The sequence below is a fragment of the Rutidosis leptorrhynchoides genome, chromosome 6 (assembly GCF_046630445.1).
Source record: "Rutidosis leptorrhynchoides isolate AG116_Rl617_1_P2 chromosome 6, CSIRO_AGI_Rlap_v1, whole genome shotgun sequence".
Lineage (NCBI taxonomy): Eukaryota > Viridiplantae > Streptophyta > Magnoliopsida > Asterales > Asteraceae > Rutidosis > Rutidosis leptorrhynchoides.
Genome location: NC_092338.1, coordinates 107529367 through 107546658, shown reverse-complemented (window position 1 = coordinate 107546658; position 17292 = coordinate 107529367). Strand labels below are relative to the sequence as shown.

Here is a 17292-nt window from a genome sequence, read left to right as displayed (position 1 = left end):
ATTACACCACACGAATACAACTATCTTATTCCGACTCGCTTGTTTCTTCTTCTTCGGTTTTGGTTCGTTTTGCCAAGTTTCTAGGGATATATGATGTTCCCCTAATACGAACCATCGTAATCCACATTGGTTTAGAAAAACCTGGTGGTTTAGAGGTTCCCGGGTCATTGTTACAACTTAAGGACTTCGGGGGTTGACGATACATATAAAGTTCATCGGGGTTGGAATTAGATTTCTCTATTTTTATGCCCTTTCCCTTATTATTTTCTTTTGCCTTTTTAAATTCAGTTGGGGTAATTTCTATAACATCATCGAAATTCTCGTCGGAATCCGATTCATCGGAGAATTGGTAATCCTCCCAATATTTTGCTTCCTTGGCGGAAACACCATTGACCATAATTAACCTTGGTCGGTTGGTTGAGGATTTTCTTTTACTTAACCGTTTTATTATTTCCCCCACCGGTTCTATTTCTTCATCCGGTTCCGATTCTTCTTCCGGTTCCGATTCTTCTTCCGGTTCCGACTCTTCTTCCGGTTCCTCTTCGGGAACTTGTGAATCAGTCCACGAATCATTCCAATTTACATTTGACTCTTCATTATTATTAGGTGAGTCAATGGGACTTGTTCTAGAGGTAGACATCTATCACATAATATCAAACGCGTTAAGAGATTAATATATCACATAATATTCACATGTTAAAAATATATAGTTTCCAACAAAATTTGTTAAGCAATCATTTTTCAAGTAAACACGGTCGAAGTCCAGACTCACTAATGCATCCTAACAAACTCGATAAGACACACTAATGCAAAATTCTGGTTCTCTAAGACCAACGCTCTGATACCAACTGAAATGTCCCGTTCTTATTGATTAAAAACGTTCCATATTAATTAATTTCGTTGCGAGGTTTTGACCTCTATATGAGACATTTTTCAAAGACTGCATTCATTTTAAAAACAAACCATAACCTTTATTTCATCAATAAAGGTTTAAAAAGCTTTACGTAGATTATCAAATAATGATAATCTAAAATATCCTGTTTACACACGACCATTACATAATGGTTTACAATACAAATATGTTACAACAAAATAAGTTTCTTGAATGCAGTTTTTACACAATATCATACAAGCATGGACTCCAAATCTCGTCCTTATTTAAGTATGCGACAGCGGAAGCTCTTAATAATCACCTGAGAATAAACATGCTTAAAACGTCAACAAAAATGTTGGTGAGTTATAGGTTTAACCTATATATATCAAATCATAATAATAGACCACAAGATTTCATATTTCCATACACATCCCATACATAGAGATAAAAATCATTCATATGGTGAACACCTGGTAACCGACATTAACAAGATGCATATATAAGAATATCCCCATCATTCCGGGACACCCTTCGGATATGATATAAATTTCGAAGTACTAAAGCATCCGGTACTTTGGATGGGGTTTGTTAAGCCCAATAGATCTATCTTTAGGATTCGTGTCAATTAGGGTGTCTGTTCCCTAATTCTTAGATTACCAGACTTAATAAAAAGGGGCATATTCGATTTCGATAATTCAACCATAGAATGTAGTTTCACGTACTTGTGTCTATTTTGTAAATCATTTATAAAACCTGCATGTATTCTCATCCCAAAAATATTAGATTTTAAAAGTGGGACTATAACTCACTTTCACAGATTTTTACTTCGTCGGGAAGTAAGACTTGGCCACTGGTTGATTCACGAACCTATAACAATATATACATATATATCAAAGTATGTTCAAAATATATTTACAACACTTTTAATATATTTTGATGTTTTAAGTTTATTAAGTCAGCTGTCCTCGTTAGTAACCTACAACTAGTTGTCCACAATTAGATGTACAGAAATAAATCGATAAATATTATCTTGAATCAATCCACAACCCAGTGTATACGTATCTCAATATTGATCACAACTCAAACTATATATATTTTGGAATCAACCTCAACCCTGTATAGCTAACTCCAACATTCACATATAGAGTGTCTATGGTTGTTCCGAAATATATATAGATGTGTCGACATGATAGGTCGAAACATTGTATACGTGTCTATGGTATCTCAATATTACATAATATACAATACAAGTTGATTAAGTTATGGTTGGAATAGATTTGTTACCAATTTTCACGTAGCTAAAATGAGAAAAATTATCCAATCTTGTTTTACCCATAACTTCTTCATTTTAAATCCGTTTTGAATGAATCAAATTGCTATGGTTTCATATTGAACCCTATTTTATGAATCTAAGCAGAAAAAGTATAGGTTTATAGTCGGAAAAATAAGTTACAAGTCGTTTTTGTAAAGGTAGTCATTTCAGTCGAAAGAACGACGTCTAGATGACCATTTTAGAAAACATACTTCCACTTTGAGTTTAACCATAATTTTTGGATATAGTTTCATGTTCATAATAAAAATCATTTTCTCAGAATAACAACTTTTAAATCAAAGTTTATCATAGTTTTTAATTAACTAACCCAAAACAGCCCGCGGTGTTACTACGACGGCGTAAATCCGGTTTTACGGTGTTTTTCGTGTTTCCAGGTTTTAAATCATTAAGTTAGCATATCATATAGATATAGAACATGTGTTTAGTTTATTTTAAAAGTCAAGTTAGAAGGATTAACTTTTGTTTGCGAACAAGTTTAGAATTAACTAAACTATGTTCTAGTGATTACAAGTTTAAACCTTCGAATAAGATAGCTTTATATGTATGAATCGAATGATGTTATGAACATCATTACTACCTTAAGTTCCTTGGATAAACCTACTGGAAAAGAGAAAAATGGATCTAGCTTCAATGGATCCTTGGATGGCTCGAAGTTCTTGAAGCAGAATCATGACACGAAAACAAGTTCAAGTAAGATCATCACTTAAAATAAGATTGTTATAGTTATAGAAATTGAACCAAAGTTTGAATATGATTATTACCTTGTATTAGAATGATAACCTACTGTAAGAAACAAAGATTTCTTGAGGTTGGATGATCACCTTACAAGATTGGAAGTGAGCTAACAAACTTGAAAGTATTCTTGATTTTATGAAACTAGAACTTTTGGAATTTATGAAGAACACTTAGAACTTGAAGATAGAACTTGAGAGAGATCAATTAGATGAAGAAAATTGAAGAATGAAAGTGTTTGTAGGTGTTTTTGGTCGTTGGTGTATGGATTAGATATAAAGGATATGTTATTTTGTTTTCATGTAAATAAGTCATGAATGATTACTCATATTTTTGTAATTTTATGAGATATTTCATGCTAGTTGCCAAATGATGGTTCTCACATGTGTTAGGTGACTCACATGGGCTGCTAAGAGCTGATCATTGGAGTGTATATACCAATAGTACATACATCTAAAAGCTGTGTATTGTACGAGTACGAATACGGGTGCATACGAGTAGAATTGTTGATGAAACTGAACGAGGATGTAATTGTAAGCATTTTTGTTAAGTAGAAGTATTTTGATAAGTGTCTTGAAGTCTTTCAAAAGTGTATGAATACATATTAAAACACTACATGTATATACATTTTAACTGAGTCGTTAAGTCATCGTTAGTCGTTACATGTAAATGTTGTTTTGAAATCTTTAGGTTAACGATCTTGTTAAATGTTGTTAACCCAATGTTTATAATATCAAAAGAGATTTTAAATTATTATATTATCATGATATTATGATGTACGAATATCTCTTAATATGATATATATACATTAAATGTCGTTACAACGATAATCGTTACATATATGTCTCGTTTCAAAATCATTAAGTTAGTAGTCTTGTTTTTACATATGTAGTTCATTGTTAATATAATTAATGATATGTTTACTTATCATAATATCATGTTAACTATATATATAACCATAGATATGTCATCATATAGTTTTTTTTACAAGTTTTAACGTTCGTGAATCACCGGTCAACTTGGGTGGTCAATTGTCTATATGAAACCTATTTCAATTAATCAAGTCTTAACAAGTTTGATTGCTTAACATGTTGGAAACATTTAATCATGTAAATATCAATCTCAATTAATATATATAAACATGGAAAAGTTCGGGTCACTACATGGTATAATGTTATCGGGAAATTCGAGTACCGATGAGGAATGGGAGTACCATTCATTGCGTTGTGATTTGGGACGTGAATATCGGATTGTTCGTATTCACAATATGTCGGGTAGTACGATTGTCTCTGTTGGTTGGACTCATAGTTTGAGGTAGTGAATGTCGGGTAGTTCGGATTCACTAAGGCTCGGGTTGTACGGCCATCCTCGATTATACTATGTGGTGGAGGTAGTGAATATCGGTTTGCGCGTATTCACAATGACTCGGGTTGTGCGGTCATTTCGTTGTGGGAATTATGGATTGGGTTGGTGAATTTCGGGTTGTTGCGAATTCACTAAGGTTCGGGTTGTTTCGACCATCCTCCATATGTGTTTAAGCTCGGGTTGTTTCGGCCATGTTGGATGTGTGAACTATTGTTTGTTTTATACGCCGATGGTGGGGTCGTAAGGACCATGTTGTGTGAACTATTGGTTGTTTTATACGCCGATGGTGGGGTCATAAGGACCATGTTGTGTGATTAGTGATGCGATAGTCGTGTTTCGCTCACATGTTGTTACGGGTGTGACAATAGTCGATTTTGTACACCTTGGGATTATCGTTGCCGTAGTCGTTTTGGGCGCTATCGGTTATAGTCGTTTGCTTATGGTGTTGCGGTAGTTGCGTATTGGTCGTATTATGCACTACAAGGGTTGTTAAGTGGTAAGTGTTATCTGTAATGATTCGCTTTTATTCGGTCTTCATCGGCTAAATGGTTGACTTTATTTTGGGACGTGTTTACTTTTTAGCATTGTACTTGGTAGGGTACGCTAACGGGTTGATATCTCAGTATGAGATTGGTTGAGTTTCCAGATGTGAGGGATTGAGCAAGTTTTGGTGCTCGGATTTGTGGATTTTAATAAATCACGGGTGACGATTTAGTTGTTAAGGGTAACTCTTTGAGAAGAATTGCCTAGAGAAGTTAGGAGAATACATAGTGATTTCGCGTATTTTAAGTGATCGTTATAGACTTCAGATGATTTGTGCGTTGCATGTCTCGAAATGCGTGCACGTGTGTATTTTGGTAAATGGATTAATCTTCGGATTAATAAGAAATGTGTTGGAAGTCGGATTGGAACGATTGTTCGAGAACCATAGCGTGTAGGTTCGGATTGATTAAGTGATTAGGATCACGAGGACGTGATCGAAATAAGTGGGGGAGAGTTGTAACACCCCGTTTTCCCCGTCTATGATATGTAGGTGTGTCGTGTATGTACGACTAATTTATGAAGGATTTGAGGCGTATTCATATGTTACAGTTCTTGTACGCGGGAAAATGATCAGACCGCGTTATATGTCGCGGAGCGGAGAAGGGTGTCGCGGCGCGACAAACCAAACAAATCAGAATCAGGAGACATGGTAAGGCAGGCATCAAATCACGTTAAATGTCGCGGCGCGAGGATTGGGGTCGCGGCGTGGCGTTCTGGGCGGACTGGTACCAGATTTTTGTAATTTTAAATGAGGTTCAAGGGCATTTTGGTCATTTCGCGTGTGAGCCAGATTTGAGATCTTAATCTCATCCATTCATTTCATTTCTTCATTTCTTTTTCCTTTTTCTTCCTCATTTCCTCTCTTTTCTTCATTTCTCCAAATCATTCAAGAGAGATTTTGGAAAGGAAGAAGCGGGTTTTGATCGAAAGCATAAGAGACAAGTTTGTTCTCCTCGTTCATAGCTACAAGGTGATACTAGCGGTAAGCTCTAACTTCGAATTTCGTTTTCGTGTTCTTCATCTAAATTTAGGGCTTTTGATTGTATGTTCATATATGGAACCTCACTAGTTGTTAATGGAAGATAATAACTAGGATTCGGGTTTAAAAGTGTTAAAGGCGGGTTTTGGTTTGGTAAACAAATTAACCAAGTTTAATGCTCACAAATGAGTGTAATCACTAGTGTTTAGTGATTATTGAAGCATTGGAAGCCATTTGTGTACATTTGGTTGACTAATTTTGAATAAGAGTCAAAATTAGGGTTTGTTGGTGATTTCGGTTCGATCGTTGATTGAGTAAGTTTATAAACTTAAAATGAGTAAAGCTAAAGTATAAACTTGAGTTAATGGTGTTTTAAAGTCAAACCTAGCAAATGGTGAGATGTTGACTTCCTAAGGGTCAAAATGGGTTTTGGGCGAATGTGTGAGCTAGTTTGTGTGTTATGGCTAATTATGGTGTCTTTGGGTATCCCGGGGACGCGGGAACTAGTCTCGTTAGTTTCGGAGCTTCGTGTAGCGTTAAAGTTCAAAAGGGTGTGATTTGCACTTGTTGTTCTTTTGGGCGGGTCAAGAGTCCAAATGTGTTTGTGTTGATGTTCATGTGATAAATGGAATAGGTACATTCCATCGGTGAGTTGCGGATTACTCGGTGGCATTCATCAAGGCGACAAGGTGAGTGTTAATATCCTATGTGCATATGTATGTGTGGGATGAGTGCGGGTCGGGTGAAGTGGTTTTCGGTTATAGAGCCCACTTCACATATAGGTGGATTGTATGGACTTGTGTAATAGGTCCAACTGGCACGGTTGTGCGTTTTGGTTGACCACCTTTGGCGTGGTGCACACTTTGTGTGTACGTTATCACATATGCTTGTGATGTGGATTATACAACCCCAATGGCGAAGGGTTAGTATTGAGTTGTAATTGGAGAAGTGGATCACGTGTGGATGCGGATTCACGATGACGCATGTAGTTTCGGTCATCTTATTGAGAAAGTGAGTCTCGTGTAGTTCGGATTCACGATGACTCGTGTAGTTCGGTCATCTTATTGAGGTAGTGATCTCGTGTGGTTGCGGATTCACTAAGGCTCGTGTAGTTCGGCTAACCTCGATGTTGTTGTGGTAATAAAGATAGTAGTCTCGTGTGGATGCGGATTTACTATGGCCCGTGTAGTTCGGCCAATCTTCATTGTGGTAATTGACTTTTGGTATTGGGTTAAGGGGTTAATCTTGGGCGTTGTACGCTTTATTGTTATATATCGTGGAATCGTTGTGATGTAGCTAACCCTCCGGGTATAGCTTGTTGGAGTGGTTCTTATCGTCGTTGGTGAACTTACTTGTCGATTTATTGGCTTGTTATATAGTGGTTGAACGGTATGCTTAGTTTGCCTTATACGTGGATGCTCCGGTATGTGTTATTTGATTATTTGTGTGGCGTGTCCATTTTATGCATATATATGTATGTAGTATATTCTCACTCACTAAGCGCAGTGTTGTAAATCTCGGAATTTCTCGGCGAGATCTCGGGGAGATCTCGGTTTGAAAAGTCAGGCGAGAATATTTTCCCATCTCGCTGAGATTTCTCGGTCAACGGGTAAAATCTCGGTCAACGCCATGATTTCTCGGATTATCTCGCTCATTTCTCGGACTTTCTCACAATTTCTCGGACCTTCTCGTAATTTCTCGAATTTGTTTCATAATTTCTCGAATTTTCTCATAATTTCTCGCTCATTTCTCAGATTTTATCATAAAAACTCGTAAAAATTTATATGAATATACATATATTATATATATTTATATTACGAAACTAAAAGGTCAACATAAGTCAACGTCCGAGATCTCCCCGAGATTTTTCTGAGATATCGAGATCTCCTAAAAAACGTCCAAACGAGATCTTCCCGAGATCCGAGTTCTCCAACCTTGACTAAGCATTAGCTTACCCTTTCGTTGTTTACATTTTTATAGATTTACATGGAGGCGGTGGCTCGGGTAAGCGTGGGAACTAGTGGACTCGCGTAGGTTGCTTTAGAAGTCGTGCTTTTGTATTGATTAGGATTTGGTAGCGTATCCCCAATCACCATGCTCGGCTTTGCTGGAAATCAAAATAGTCGGGTCGTGTTGCCCGTTCGGATATTAAACTATGTATTAAATGTTTTAAAGGTCTATTGAACTTGATATTGTTGTTAAAGATGTTTTTGGAAACATAATTGGAACCTAAATATTAATGCATTAAAAAAAAAAAATACGGGCCGGTTTAAATACGGGTTGGGTTGTTTCACATTTCAATAAAATTCCATCGTAGTAAAAGGGATACATAAATTTCATTTAAGCAATATAACAAATACAGATTAAAAACATACATTTGCTTGTCACTATAAATCTAATAGCATCACTATAACTGTATAACAAAAATAGATTATGTATTGTGCCTAACAACATCACATATGAGGAAAGTGAAATAAAAAATGTAATAAAAGAATAAATAGAATACCTAATTGATCTTCCGCACCTGTGAAACAAAAAAAAGAATCAACGGTACGTGCATATCTGAATAGCAAATCTGATTTGACAAAAATTTCACCGGATGAGTAATTCACAAACATAGTTTCGATAATACTCTCATATAATGTACTTTTACACTTCGGCCCATTCTCGAACTGTTTGACTTGTTTCTATTGTAAAAGTAAATATACATATCAGTGTCAACCATCATTCAAATCAGATTTGTTCTACGAAATATTATATTAAAAAAATAATAAAAAGGATACCTGATTTGTTCTACAAATTTCACAAGGCAGTTGATATGAATCGACGATTGAACGGCATTTGATTCAAAACACGGTATCTACACACTTAATCTGAAGTATAAAAACAAATACGTTTATGCTACTTTACCAAGAAACTTAATAAAACCATAAAAGAATTAAACAAAACATAACCTACGTTTATGTAAACAAAAGATACCTCGCCAATAAAACATGTATGCATTTTTTTTTAACTCCGGGACTTTGACAACCAAAGCAGTTATCTTATCTTCTCAGTTGAAATCATAAAATGCAGTCTAATGGTGAAGATGGATCTTTGGTTGTCGATTAGTTTACCTTTAGTTATAGCATTGCAGACTATTTGAAATCGGCATCTCTTCAAGATTATATGAACACATAATATACTCAACACACATTCAGTTAGACTATAAAACTGTTACATTTGCAAAGAAATACCTCCATGATCTTCTCGAACATCATATGGCTGACTTAGTGAATTATCAACAATTGAAGAAGGTGAGGAATTATACACTGCAATAGCAAATGCACACACGATCAACAATTTTAAGCAGATATTAATATTAATATTAAAAGACCATATCCAACAACTTGAAATAAGTTAGAGAACAAATTAATGACATAGTGTGATAGTTACACACTATTGATGTTAAAGGAGTTGGATATAATTCAAACTAGCCGTCCACTTGATCCGTTAACCCACCTCATGTGCGTCCCACGTGAGGGTATTTATGTACTTTTCACCTTGTTGTCCTATTAATACCTCTCACCTACTCGTTTTCCCCCAATTCTACTCATCTTACACCAGATGCTCCATAAACCCTAATTCCAAATATAAAAAAAACCTTCAATACAATTTTCAAACAACAATGGTGTTCTGCAATTGTGGCAAGAGAGCGGTTATTCGTAAGTCGAAAACTATTAAAAATCCTGGTCGTCGATATTATTCATGTCCTACACTTTCAGATATTTTGCACAGTAGATCTTTTGCATTCACCCTCCAAAGCACTTTCAGATTCATCATTGGCATCTTCATCATTGGCATCTTCAATATTATCATGTGGTTCAGATTTATCCTGTTGGATATCTTGACCATCATTGGCAGCTTCACTATGTGTTTCAAATTCATTTTGTTGGAATTCATCAACAACAACACTATGTGTTTTTCCTTGACTATCATCATCACATCCTAACGGTTCTAAACCATAATCCAGATCATAATTAGGCTTTAAAAAGTGAAAAAGCATGACTTCATGACCATTGTAACCCAAATCCTGAATAATATCAGCAAGTTCGTGATATGAAAAGAAATCAGTGTCAAGGGCATCGACGTAGGTTACCTTGCCATCCAAATATCTCCTTCCAGGTGCATCAGTAAAATGACCACCATGATTCAACTGTATAGAAAATAATGTAGAGGTATGTTCTGCATAACATAGAATTTAGGTTAAAATTGGCGTATTTTATACAACAATGTTAGTTTTAATAATCAAATTATGGAGTAATGCTTACCATAGAGCTCCTCAAGATTGTAAGTTACATCGTCATCACGAATCTGGTAGAACTTAGTAACGTTGGGTTTCATGGTTGAATTGATTCAGATTAGGTTTAAGAAAAGTGAACGAATTGGGGGTGATTTAGGAGGGAAAATGGGTGTCTGGTAGAATTGGGGGAAAATGAGAGTAGGTGAGAGGTATTAATAGGACAACAAGGTGAAAAGTACATAAATACCCTTACGTGGGACGCACATGAGGTGGGTTAACGGATCAAGTGGACGGCTAGTAGACAGAAGGATGACGGGTGGTACGTTTTAAAAGGATAGTGACGACCTAAGTAAAAAAAAAAGATTAAGGACGACCTGTGTGATTTTGGTACAAGTTCAAGGACGACCGAAGTAATTTTGTCATTGTATAATATTGTTTCAAACTGCATTCGAGATTTACTTTGTTGTAACATATTAATATTGTAAACCAATATGTATTGGTAGTGTGTAAGTGTGATATTTTTAGATTATCATTTCTGGACAATCTAGGTGGTGTCTTTTTAACCTTGTCGATAAAATAAAGGTTATGGTTTGTTTTAAAAACGAATGCAGTCTTTGAAAAACGTCTCATATAGAGGTCAAAACCTCGCAACGAAATCAATTAATATGGAACGTTTATAATCAATATGAACGGGACATTTCATCTCCTCCCCCAAAAAAGTGCTTTTTTCTTGATTAGTACAATATATATATATATATATATATATATATATATATATATATATATATATATATATATATATATATATATATATATATATATATATATATATATATATATCTATAACATTGAATTGTAGCTTAATTGTTAGTGGTCTGCCTCTCTTAACGAGAGGTCATGAGTTCGACTCTGCTGGGCTGCAACATTGCACTCAATGTTATCCCTGACCTGAAGTATCCACCCACGTCGCCTTTCGCTTAATTCAGGGGCAGCGGGGAGGGGGAGTTTTACCGGCCATGCCCTCGAATTGGTCTGGGTTTCTTTCAGGGCAGTAGTTGGGGACCGTGTTATGCAACTACGGAAGATAAACGCGTAAGTGGTTTACTCCCAATGGTTGATCCCAAACGGATGTCCAACTCTCTCTCTCTCTCTCTCTCTATATATATATATATATATATATATATATATATATATATATATATATATATATATATATATATATATATATATATATATATATAGTGGTAGGATCAAGAGGGAAGTAACCATTCGGGGGGAAAAGGGGGGAAGCAAAAATTTTTTTTTTCTTCATTTTTTGAAAAAACTTTGTTCACGAACATTATAAATGAGATGAAAATATGAACATTTAGTAGAGACACTTTGTGATAAATGTTTTTATTTTGGCAGGAAAACGCTCGAAGAAGTAATATATAACAATTATCGTGTTTTTCGAGCGTATTTTGATATTTTAGCTATTGGGGTTTAGATATTAGGGTTTAGATATTAGGGTTTATTGGGTTTAGATATTAGGGTTTAGAAATTTAGGGTTTAGGGTTTAGATTTAGGGTTTAGATTTAGGATTTAGATTGAGTTTTTAACACGAACGGTTTAGAGTTTAGGGTTTAGGATTTAGGGTTTAGGGTTTGGTGTTTTGGGTTTATGGAATAAACCCAAAACACCAAACCCTAAACCCTAAACCCTAAACTCTAAATCGGGCTAAATTTTACTTCATAAAACATGAAGAAAAAAAACGTTCTTATTCTTCACGAACAGTATTATCTTAAATGTTATTTTTGTCGATCGTTTTCCAGCCTAAATAATAACATTCATCACGAAGTGTCTCTTCTAAATGTTCATATTTTCGTGTGATCTTGATGCCAGAATTTTTTTTTTCAAAAAAACGGATTTTTTTTTGCTTCCTCCCGCTTCCCCCCGATTGGTTACTTCCCCATTGATCCTGCCCCTATATATATATATATATATATATATATATATATATATATATATATATATATATATATATATTATCCAAAATATTTTTCTTTAAAAAATACATCCCTTAACTATACCTCATTTGACTTCTTTTCCTAAAACGCTTTCACTAACACATAAAACGATCAAAATTTTGATTACATTTAGTAGATATGAAAATGACACAAAATAGAGACACCAGGAAAGCCTTTAAATCTCATACGTAACCAAATCATAAATCTCATATTACTTGATTGAATAGTTTGAACAGCTGTTGAGAATGCAGCCTTGCTTCTGATAGTCTGGTTGCAGAGCTGTTACTTCCAGAATTGAATAGTTTTAATTTGATGATAAACATGCAAAAAACAGTAAGTTAAACGAAATGTAAGAGGAAAAAAATGCTATGCATTTTTTAAAGTAACGATATCAATACCATCAATAAACGTGCCATCGATAGTCAATACAATATTAGCCACTAATTGCTCTGCAGCATCCAAACACTGAATCCCATGAAGTTGCAAAGAACAGGTTACTATGTTAATACGCTATCAGCAGGCACAACTACAATATAGAATGTAACATGGAAAAAATTAGGTAGCGGTGGCAATTTCCACCCATACCAGCTATCACAGTGCAAATATAACCCAAATGGAATTTGAGGCTGCAAATGGAATTTAAGAAAAAGTTTTCATCTTTAAAGTCAACTCAATTTTCCCAGTTCAACAAACAAAAAATAACTACTTGTCTTCTAGATGAAATTACAACAGAAGCACTTTCCACACTAAGGCGTTGAGCAATACTATTACCTATACCTTTTGTTGATGTTGTAATTATTGCAACTTTACCTCCAAATCTTCCAATTTTTTAATTTTCCATTATTATTGTTCTTGTTATTGATCAATAAATCTTAAATCTTACCGCTTAGAGATTGATCGAGTGGAATATTTTTCTAGGAATTTTTGGAAGACTTTAGGTAAATGGTTGAATGAAAGACTTAAGGTATGAATAGTTTAGTGATGTGTAAATCCTCGTGTTGATGTAAGTTGATGCTGCCTAATCCGAAATCGCAGACATGGACAAATTTCATTTTTAAACGCTGCAAGAAATATGTTTAGTGAACTATAGATCAACACTAATTTCAACTAACTACTCATTTTAACTTGGACCCAAGTGGTGTTGAAATTTAAAAAGAGTTTACCTCGGAAGCAAAAATAATATAAAATTTGTTCCTGACACAAAGAACATATGAATTGATGAAAAATGGAATCTGGAACAACATGTATCAAACTCAAAAAAGCTCGAGTTTACATTGAGACGAATTTGTTCATCTTACTTGCAATCTTTATAAATTTTCAAACATGCTTCACGCATATTTGCAGTCAACCTATCCATCAAAGTCGAACAATATGAGTCACCATCCTGCACAAGATATTATTGAATCATTACAATAATATTTATAATCGAAAATTAATCGATTTCATAACTTCATTTATAATATGGTTGAAATTAACCGATTACAAAACTCCAAATCATCCTTTATGGTTAAAATTACTATCAGTTTATAGTTAGAATCGATCAAAACCTTAATGGGTGTTGATCTTTATCTGTGCCCAGAAATATAATTAAGTTCATCATAATTTAAATATACGGCCTGAGTGTACCTTCTGTCAACACGTTATATTCATTGGATTTAGAATAAAAAAACGTTTCACACATACCTTTAGTGAATCGACTAACAATGTTCTTGAATCGAGCCGACATGAGAACATCGGTGACGCAGAACCCTAAAAACACAAATTAAATCAACAGTTGTTAAATCAAGATGTTTACCTGACAGAGGCCAATTGAGTGCAGAGCTCTTCATAAACACTAAATATCATCATCAAATTCCTAAACCATAATAAGGTAAAGAGGATGAGGATATAACGCAATAAATTGAAGTCAAAATAAGGTAAAGAGGATGAGGATCAGGATGGTGATGTAGAGAACGATAAATAAAACCTAATAAATCTTTAGAACACGGCATTTGATTTTTGTGAAGATGAAGAGAGAGAGAGAGAGAGAGAGAGAGAGAGAGAGAGAGAGAGAGAGTTGAGATGTTTTTTTTTTTGTAGATCTGACTACAAAGAGAGAATTATTCAATTCAAATTTCAAATTATAAAAACCTACTCATATAAATTTAAAAGATGCTCTTTGATCACTGTGTCATAAAAAGTAAGTGTTGGCACTTTCCCGTGCACATGATCAGATTTTCTAATGCCATGTGAAATGGTGATGTGGTGTATGTATATATTATATGTATATGTTTGGTGTAAGGTAAAAAAATAGCAACAAATAGGATATATGTATAGGTTTTTTGTAGACAAACTTCTCTCCTACATGGCCCTTAAATGAAAGAGTGAATGACATTTGGACAAAAGCTTACCGATTTATATGTGTATATATATATATATATATATATATATATATTGAAATAAATAATTATTATTGTATAAGGTAAGAGTTTTTTTACCAATCGGTAAGTGGAACGTATGCGTCTCCGGGCGCCATCTTTCAACCATAGCAGTAATAAGTGACCAATCTAGTCTTTGTTTACCCAATTTACAAACTAAACATTATCAAGGTACATCTGGACCCCCGCATGTATTGTTTCGCTTTCAAGACCCGTAATATGCTGCCAAAAACTTAGATCACATCTTCTTGGTTTTATTAACACGTCCTCTTCAATCTTCTTGTAAATATTGAATATGATCTATGACTTTTTTCGGCTTGTAAAAACAATAGAGAACTATCAATCGGGACCGATCTAGCACGAACTTGATTCATTTTAGCCATTTTTCTAATTCTTTTTTTTTTTTTTTTTTTTTTTGCAGAATAAGTTTGATTTTGGTTTGATGTGTGTGAAATCGAAGTTCCAGACATCGGATTTTATAAATAAAGAAACCGAAATTTGAAACTTCGGTTTCCACGTGGCATCTATTTATTCGTCAGTGTTATTTTATACGGATCCAGTGAATAAATGAACATTAAAATCGCAGTTGAAGCATTTGAATCAAAATCGAAGTTCCAAATTTCGGTTTTGCCACGTATCATATTCATTTTACCATGTCAGTTGTTTTCTGCAAAAAGGGCTAAAACCAATGTTTCAAACTTCGGTTTTACCAAATCCGAAGTTTGAAACTTCGGATATACTATTTGTGTAAAAGATTTTGTTAAAAATTTTATTTTTGTATGATATTCATGAAAATCTACTATTTTAAAAAAATCAGTAGTTTCAACTTTATGTTCTTAACTAAATTTTTATGTTTTTTGTTTTATGTGAGAGTCAAAATAGGAGGACAAGTTACGTTGATGATCTAACCACGTAGACAACTTTTAAAATGTTTGCTTACACCTTTACATACTATTAGTTTATTTATGGTAAACACCTATCTACATATATATCTTAATATCTAATATCTATATCTTTTATATACAAATTATATAAAGCACGTGATAATATGTTTTAACTTCTTATTAATTCCTGTCATATGTCAACTCCTGCTTCATTCATGCCACGGTCTATTAGTTATTTCCATATATTAATTCAATTATTAGATTTTCTAATTTAATTTGATATGCAAATTTCATTGCCAAATATATTCTATTATATTACCATATAATATTATATTAATATTAACAACGATAGATATTATAATTATATTACTCTGTAATTAATACTATTATATATAATGTTATTATTAAAAAAATTAAATGGTCACAAATGATATTGTTTTAAACAATACATTTATTTGATAAGAATATTGATAATGTTTATATATAAATGGTCATATATTGAAGAACATTTATAATGTTTTTATTGTAATAAAAATTAAAAAATAGATATTCCTTTATTAATATTATAACTAGTGAAATGACCCGTGAAACCACGGGTTTGGTTAAACGAAACAGTTTAATGATATATTTTATGAATTAAGTGAATGTAAATGCTAAAGTCGTTTAGTTTAATGACCCGTAAAACCACGAATTCTGACTAAGACACTTGTCGTTGTTTTTACAAATATATAGAGACATGTATTTTCGCATACATATGTAATGTAAATAATACCGTAAAAAGAATCCATATTTGAATATTAATATTATAATAATAATAATTATAATAAATTTTGCTTAAAAATTGAGTATTTATATTTTTAGTAATTATTATTATTAATAACAAATGCCTTTTGATTTTTTTTTAAATTAAAATACAATTATTATATGAAAGTTGTACAATATATCTTTTGTTAATTTATATCTTAATCATAATTAATTTTAAAGATTAAATTTTAATTATAAATTAAATTGATTTATGATGTCATTCAAGTGGGTTAGATTTTTTTTATTTTCTTTTTGATTTTTTTCAATGAAGGAAAATAACTATTTATGATTTCATCATTATAGCATTTTAATATTAACTATAGATATTATTTATGAATGATATTTTATTTACTATAAAATTAATTTACAGTTTGCGCATAAATTTAAAAAAATACGTTAATATAATATTTGTAGAATATTACGTAGACGGACAGGCTCAAGTTTGTCAATTGAAGTTAAAATGGTTATTTGATAATCCTTATAAATATTTGTATATATGTCTGCTCTGTTTCGTTTGAGATTTTGAAATAATGAAATAAATTTGTACTAAAAACATACGGAATATATAATTAGAGATGTGCATAAAATATTATTCTTAATGATCAATTTTAAAACAACTTTTTAGGAGACTAATGTTTGGTGTTTGATCGATTATTTGTCAATTGAAGTTTAAATGATTCCAACGGACGGGCTCATAATCTATGCGTTAGTAATAAAGAATTTTTTATTGTAATTGTATTTTACAAATGTTACCAGTAATAAAGAATTTTTTTATTGTAATTGTATTATACATTTGGTAAATATCAATATTAACGTTGCCGACTACTAATTTATACACATACCCTGCAACGCACGAGCTTATAAAACTAGTACATTATATAAAACAAGATCTTAGATTTCTTACGTGACATTCTTCTTTAGCTTCTATTTTAAAAAAACTGACGTGTCAATTTAGTAGAAAAACAACATTTAATTAATTATATTTGGAAAGTTTTTACTTATATGAAAGGTGTTTAGATATCTATACATTATATAATTAATTCACTTTCCTTAATTACAATTAAATTAAATTT

General features: G+C 33.0%; 1 long non-coding RNA gene across 14 annotated transcripts in view; it reads right to left on the bottom strand.

The window, feature by feature from the left end:
- LOC139851802 (uncharacterized) overlaps nt 1-14147 on the bottom strand; it is a 104262-nt gene extending 90115 nt beyond the window's left edge. The window contains exons 1-6 of one of the 14 annotated variants that reach the window (XR_011760735.1): nt 13413-14147; nt 13278-13308; nt 12330-12640; nt 8806-9137; nt 8610-8699; nt 8333-8513 (exon numbers count right to left, since the gene is read on the bottom strand). This is a non-coding gene — a long non-coding RNA (uncharacterized lncRNA). Of the gene's footprint in view, nt 1-8332; nt 8514-8609; nt 8700-8784; nt 9138-12302 lie in introns of all 14 variants that reach the window. The other 13 variants (XR_011760740.1, XR_011760739.1, XR_011760734.1 and 10 more) reach the window with 13 other exon arrangements.
- Nucleotides 14148-17292: the final 3145 nt, after the last annotated feature.